Source organism: Neomonachus schauinslandi, chromosome 14 (assembly GCF_002201575.2).
Source record: "Neomonachus schauinslandi chromosome 14, ASM220157v2, whole genome shotgun sequence".
NCBI lineage: Eukaryota > Metazoa > Chordata > Mammalia > Carnivora > Phocidae > Neomonachus > Neomonachus schauinslandi.
Genome location: NC_058416.1, coordinates 30485387 through 30492287, shown reverse-complemented (window position 1 = coordinate 30492287; position 6901 = coordinate 30485387). Strand labels below are relative to the sequence as shown.

At 39.1% G+C, this 6901-nt stretch overlaps 1 pseudogene; it reads left to right on the top strand.

Annotated features, from left to right (window-relative positions):
- The first annotated feature begins 6000 nt into the window (after positions 1-6000).
- On the top strand, positions 6001-6100 carry LOC123326670 (annotated as a pseudogene).
- Positions 6101-6901: the final 801 nt, after the last annotated feature.

Sequence of the window (6901 nt, the reverse complement as noted above, 5' to 3'; positions counted from 1 at the left end):
TTCTTTCTTTCTTTCTTTCTTTCTTTCTTTCTTTCCTTTCTTTTCTTTTCTTTCTTTCTTCTTTTTTTTTTTGCTAATCCTTAAGTGTAATAATCTTACTTCCATCTGTTTTTCCTATATCATTCATAGCTTAATAAAAACTGTTCTTTCTTCAAGCAAGAGAGAGGAGGGTTCTGTCCTTAAAATACCATGTATATTTTTATTTTAATAGCATATAATATGTAGAGTTGGGAAACAGGAATCATTCCAGAATGACCTGAAATCATTCATTATAATGCAGCAAAAGGTACATACATAAAATAAACAATATATAATAATACATATAAAATACAGAAAATGATACATATGATATATATTTTATAAATATATGTAATATGTATATTAAATGATTTCATATTAAAAGAGCTTATGCTTAGCCTCATGGATACAATCCCTGATGGATACAACCTAACAGCATTGTTGCGATCTAAATACCTCATTCTAAGAGTTAAAAAAAGTTGTCACTTGTCAGTGAAATAGTGTTTCTGGGAGCAAGTACAAATGGTTGGTGTACAAATCTAAATGAGATCCCTCTGTCTTGGGGTAACACAAATCAGCCTTGGTTTTAGCCAGAATAGAGAGTGTGATAATTCGGGAGGTATGAATAGAAAGATCCCACAACTTAATCACTTCTTAAAAATGTACACCATCATTGGAAATATCGGGGCAAATACACAGGTGAAGATGTAATCATATTCATGAAGAAATACTTAAGTACACATAAGAAAAAAAAGATAGCCTCATGATCCATGTACTCTGGAGGAGAACTCACCTACAGGTGGATCAATCCAGGAATCCATGTGATAGTTACTTTGCTCACAGGTTACTCAACTCCTTGGAAGCCAGTTTTCCCCATAAGTTGGGTCCAAGGCCAAATTCTGCGGAGGCTTTTGAGGAGGTGCCTGTGTCTGATGTAAGCAGTGGGAGAGCCAGCCCTACAGTTGTTGCCCGCAGTTCCTGGTCATTGGCAGTCAGCACAGCTGTTGGGGTTTCCCTAAGTGTAAAATGAGGCTGCTCTCGGCCCTCAGATTGATTTTCTCCATCTCCCTGCCCCTACTCCATTCTTGATTGCCCCTTCCTCTTTTCTGTGCTCAGGGTCCCCCTTGTTTGACTGTACTTGCTCACCCTAATCTCACTCAATCTAGTCAACTTGACCAGTCCTCTGGCTATTTCCTATTCCTGGAAATCTGGCTGCTCACCTCCAGCATCACATCTCCTGGCCAAATGTCTCAGCTTTCCCCTCGGAATGTCTCTGGAGTCTAATTATCTCCATAGACCCCACTCTCATCTAAGCTACCACTGTCTCTCTCCTGGTTTGTTTCAGAGAACCTCTGAAATGGTCGCTCTGTCTCCTCCCTGCTCGTGGGACAATCTGAAAGCTCCCTACCTTCCTGACCTCCTGCCTGTCACCCCCACTCTTCTACTCCAGTCGCAGTGGCCTCCTCAGTATTCCACACACTTGCCAACAAACTCCTGTATTAGGGTCTTTGTAGTCTGTGTTTTCTCTGCCTGGAAGGTTTTCCCTAGAAAGACCAAATGACCAGGGGCAGCTGGCTGGCTCAGTTGAAACCTCACAACCATTTCTTCATATTCCTTCGTATTCATATTAGCAGGGATTCCATCTCTGGCCTTCTTGTATAAAACAATAACCTATCTGTATTTCCCTTCCTTGCATCATCTTTTATCATAATATATCTCATCTTTTTTAAAGATTTATTTGAGAGAGAGAAAGAGAGCATGAGCAGGGTAAGGGGCAGAAGGAGAAAGAATATTCAGGCAGACTCCCACTGAGCGTGGGGCCCCATGTAGGGCTCTATCATGAACCAGGAGACCAGGACCTGAGCAGAAACCAGGAGTTGGATGCTTAACCAACTGAGCCACCCACGCACCCCAATATATCTTGTCTTTGAACAGAGCGTATATATGTGTTGTTTGTCTATTCTTCTAGAATGCAGTCTCCACGAGGGCGAAGATTTTTGTCTTTTTAACATTTCTACTATTTAATCTCCCAGTGCTTAAAACAGTGCCTGGCACAGGATAGCCCCATAATAACTAAGTGGTGAATGAAGGAAGGTATGAATGAATAAATGAATGTATAGTCTTATTACCTCTTTCTTACTTCATTGTATTGGAAATAATACCTTGGGCCCCTCAAACATTTAAAGACTGAGGAAATTTCAGTCTTACTCTCAGTATAGTTTTCCAGAAAGAAAAATAAATATACAAGGCAGTTTGCTATGTCCAAAGTCACCAGACACCTAATAGATGAAAGGAGTATTTCTGGGATGGTATATGTATTTACTCATACCCCATCTCATCCTGCTCATTGAGGCAACTTAGGATGAGAATGAAGTTAGTAGTGAAGGAAATGAGACAAATGGAAACCAAGATCAGGAAAGGATGAAGTTAGTTCATATAACTGCAAGCAGGTATTATTCATCCAGCTTTAATTGTCCCAGTTTAAAAGGAAAGAGGGAATATCCATCAGCTCAAGATTTGTGGTATCTATGAAGACAAACAGTAGCAAGCCTGTGATTTGCTAGCTTTCCATACTTGTCCTTATTAAAGCCTTTTACATTATAAATTCTTGCATCGTTTCCTGTTTTCCCAGACAACTGGTATGCTCTGTGATGCCTAATAAGCTAACTATTTTATCCCCATTGCCAGGTATGCAGTTTAGTTTTAATAAATTTTGAGAACAAAGGAATAAATGAGTGAATGAATGAAGGTTAAATTAAGAGGATAAAGACATTTTAGGGGGCGGCTGGTGGCTCAGTCGGTAAATCGTTTGCCTTGGGCTCAGCCCATGATCCCAGGGTTCTGGGATCGAGTCCCGCATCGGGCTCCTTGCTCGATGGGGAGCCTGCTTCTCCCTCTCCTCCCTGCTCATGCTCTCTCTCACTATCTCTGTCTCTCTCTAATATAAATAATACATTTTAAAAAATTAAAAAATAAAATAAAAAGGCATTTTAGGGCCTGTGCTGAGACGAGGTGCTTCATGAAGCTGGATCAAGTGACTCAGGACAGGTCAGCTCCAGGTTTGGGTGAATGGTGGGCATATTGAGAAGTTGCAAAGATAGAAATACATTGAATAAACCTCAAATAATTAAACGGTTTTCTGCTCTGTAATGCAAGTCTGGCCAGTTCAAGGGAAGCTCTGGATCTAAAAGTCGGTATTTTGATGTGGCAGATCTTAATGAAGGAGTTAAAGTTAATGAGCATTGTTCTGATTTTTGGAATTCTTGGGCACACTAACGTGTTTCAGTCACTGAGCGCTCTCTACCCCCAGGAACAGTGGCCTTGGGCTTAGGATGGGTGTCTGACTTTTTTCCTCTGCCTAGCTTGAATTTTGATCACCTTCACTTATTATTAATTTACTGAGAAGCTACCTTTCACAAGCATTTTCTAGATATTTGAGATAAAGTGAAAGATCCATACCCTGCCCTCACGTAGCTCAAGTTCATAGAGCAGTGCACAAATAAAGTTGGATATTTGAAACCTTCCTGTAGCCCTATGGCATAATTGTTTGGGAAACTCAGCATCCATCCAGCCAGATGCCAGTCTACAAAGCTGACTGTTAAGTTTCGACTTCAAGCTGCTCGCTCAAACCAGAGCCTCTCTTGCCTCAGGGCTGTCCTGTCACGTCAGACTCCCCAGGACTCACCCTGAGAACCAGCCCCTGGTCAGGTGTCTTATCATTCGGAGGATCCTTTTGGCATTCCAAGCGCTGTCCTACTCTAGATCATTCCCCTGCCTCCCTGACCTCTCTCTGTGGCTGCAGTAGACAGTCTGATTTTTTGTACTTGAAGAACAGGATGAATTCAGCAGAATTGAGCCCTGATACCCCTTAAGAATATAACCCTGCAAAATTATTTCAGCTCTCTAATCCACAGTCTGTAAATAGGAGTCATACGCCTTTTTCTGAAGGTTTCTGTGACAAAGAAGATGAGATATTATTTTATCACAATGCCTGTCACAGGGGCTCCTGTTTTCTTTCTCAGCTCCTGTGAACAGAAGTATGGCCAGTAAACAATGCCTGGAGGAAGGAAGTAAAAGCCTAGGAAAATTGAAAGAGTCCATTGAATTCTTAAATTGAAATGATTCCTCTGGAGAGTACACTTAAGTAAGTTATTGAAAGCAGTAATTTATTAGTAATATTTGGGACACAGTGACCTTGGGAAATGTAGTGTAGTTTTCATAATCACTCTGGCTTATTGTATTCATTTTACACTTCAAGATACAGTGACCTATACGTTACCCAGAAAAAAATTTACAGTAACTAAGAATCACCATGACTATTAATTGTTTTTAATTCAAGTCTATCAAGCTGCTGTAGCACCATGTAAAATATTTAGCAATTAAACAAAATTACACAAAAAAGTTTTTCCAGAAAAAAAGATAATTTTCTAATTTTTCTTTGAATAATGTCAGCCTGTGTGTGTGGGGGGGTATATATGTATGTGTTTGAATAACACTGAAGTTTCGGGTGTCATTGTACTCTTTAACTGTTGATTTGCATTCGAAGTCCTCTGATGAGTGTAGTCTAAAGTGCCAATTTAGTTATATTTTTATTCAGTCAATCCCCCACACTTGCTCACACTTGCTGTTCCTGAGGCTATGAGCCTTTATTAAGGTTATAAAATGCTTTGACCTTCATAAAAGGCACAGTGACTTCCCTTGAGGTCCAAAGCATTAATGATGAGGTGAAATGCAAAATCATTATCTGAGGGCAGCATCTCTCCTACCACAGAAGCTATTCAAATCATCCGATTGAAAGGCAAACCTACCCAAAAGCTAATAAAGAATTCTCCCTGGCAGTTGAAATATTGGACAAATTGCTTTTCAACCTATGATGGGATGTTAACTGGGTGACAGCCAAATGATGCTACTGGTTCAGTATATTCCGCCTCTGTAAGCTGGGTAATTGATGGTCTTTGGGTCCAGAGGTCAAAAGTTGTTGGTGAGTTTGCACTGAGAAACTTCAGTGTGGAAATGGGCCAGTGGTGAGTGTTTATTACTTGCCATTGTTTTAGCACCAAGGGCTCTAAGAGGAGAGCCATGCTTCATTCAGGGTTAGTGTCACATTTGCATTCAAGTGTTCATGAAAACTTATAAGTGCATCGGTGAAAAATTGAATGCTGACAACATGAGAAAATGTCACTTATATGAAAACCAGTAAAGACAGGGTCTTCCCTTCTTCCCTTCTCAAACAGAGAGCTGTGTGCACCTGTGTATGTAATACCCATAGGTGATGCTGGTGACAAGTAAGTGTCTCTAGTAAAACCAGTCTGTTCATTTCATCCTAGACTTGAAGGTTATGTTAAAAATAGCCTCGAGTGTTTGAGACTAGAAGGTCCATGTTGACCAGTATTTACTCTACCTTTGTATATTGAAACTTACTCATTTTTTGCATGATGAAAAGAAAGAGTTCTCCATAAATACATTAAAATCCAAATTCTGTATAGTCCTATATTTATTATGAAGTGGGTGTTCTTGGGCTTCTATTATGTCACATATAATTTGGTATATGATACCAGAGACAAAGAGTGTTCTGGTTAAAAGGGATCTAAAAAATCATCTAGTTCATGGGTTCCCATCTAGTTCCTGAGTCCACAGAGGATCACCAGTCTACAGTGGTAGAAATGTAGGTTGATAATCATGTTCAGTATTTCAAAGTTGCTGGAAATCATACATTTACTAGTTGATGTAGGGTTCAACTTTATTTGCTTTTGACTGGCTTGATACCAACTCAGGGCATAAGTAATACTATTATGTATGTTCTCACTGCTACTCAGAAGCTTTGGTTAGCAGTAAAGTAATTTGTGAGAAGTACATAAAATCTGGGTTTTCTGTTCAGGCTAGCCAACTAAACTTAACCTTAATCACTATGTAGTTCTTGACACTGTTGAAGCATTTTCTCATATAAATTAGGCACGAAAGCATAAGAAACAGTACTGGCATTTGCTTTGATAGCATATACACTAAAATTGGAATGATACAAAGAATGGTGTGTCCTCTGAGCAAGGATGACATGCAAATTCATGAAGCATTCCATAATTTTAAAAGGAAAGGCTATTCTAACACACAGTTTTTGTACTGGAATTTGCTAACCTGTAATACGGAATTTTCCTTTTGGCCAATAATCAGTATTCCTCTCTAAGTCACTTGGACATTGCTCGTTTCTAAGAAATTGAAACTCTAATCATTGTGACAGCTACATTGAAAAAATAATTGTACAGAAATTAACTTATCTTCATTTGGTTTTAATTTTTAAATGTTTGTGAAAGGAGAGGGGATGGGGAAGAGGAGTGGGTGGTTGCTTTTGTAAGTATAAAATAAATGAACATGTATTGGATACCAAAACACAAGCAAAGACTAGCATGGGAATGAGAATCAGGAGATCTGGTTCCTGGCAATGACTCGGTCAACATCTATGGCAGTTTTAAAACATTGCTTTATTTATCTTAGTTTTTAATTTCTAGTCATACCAAATAATCTCTAAGCCTCTTCCAGTGATGCACTTCAGTGATGAAGCAACATTTTTTTTTGTTGTTGAATGTACTTCATATTCTCAAGAAAGATATTTAGGAGATTTTGATCCTGGAGTTATTTATACTGGGACTTTAGGCATATTGAATGTAGGAGGTCTGCTTCCCAAAGACTCAGCAATCTAGTTTCCTCACTTTTTAAGGGCATGAGTAAGAGACTTCTAATAAGGAGGATTTTAAAGTAAATTTACCTTAAGCCTAGTTAGACTATGGTACCCTATGAAGATTCAAGAAGTGAATTAAGTAAAGGCTGAGAAACATTTGGGTAATGCCTTCTAGTTACACCCAGCAGGGAGTGTTTGGACTCTGGGTTT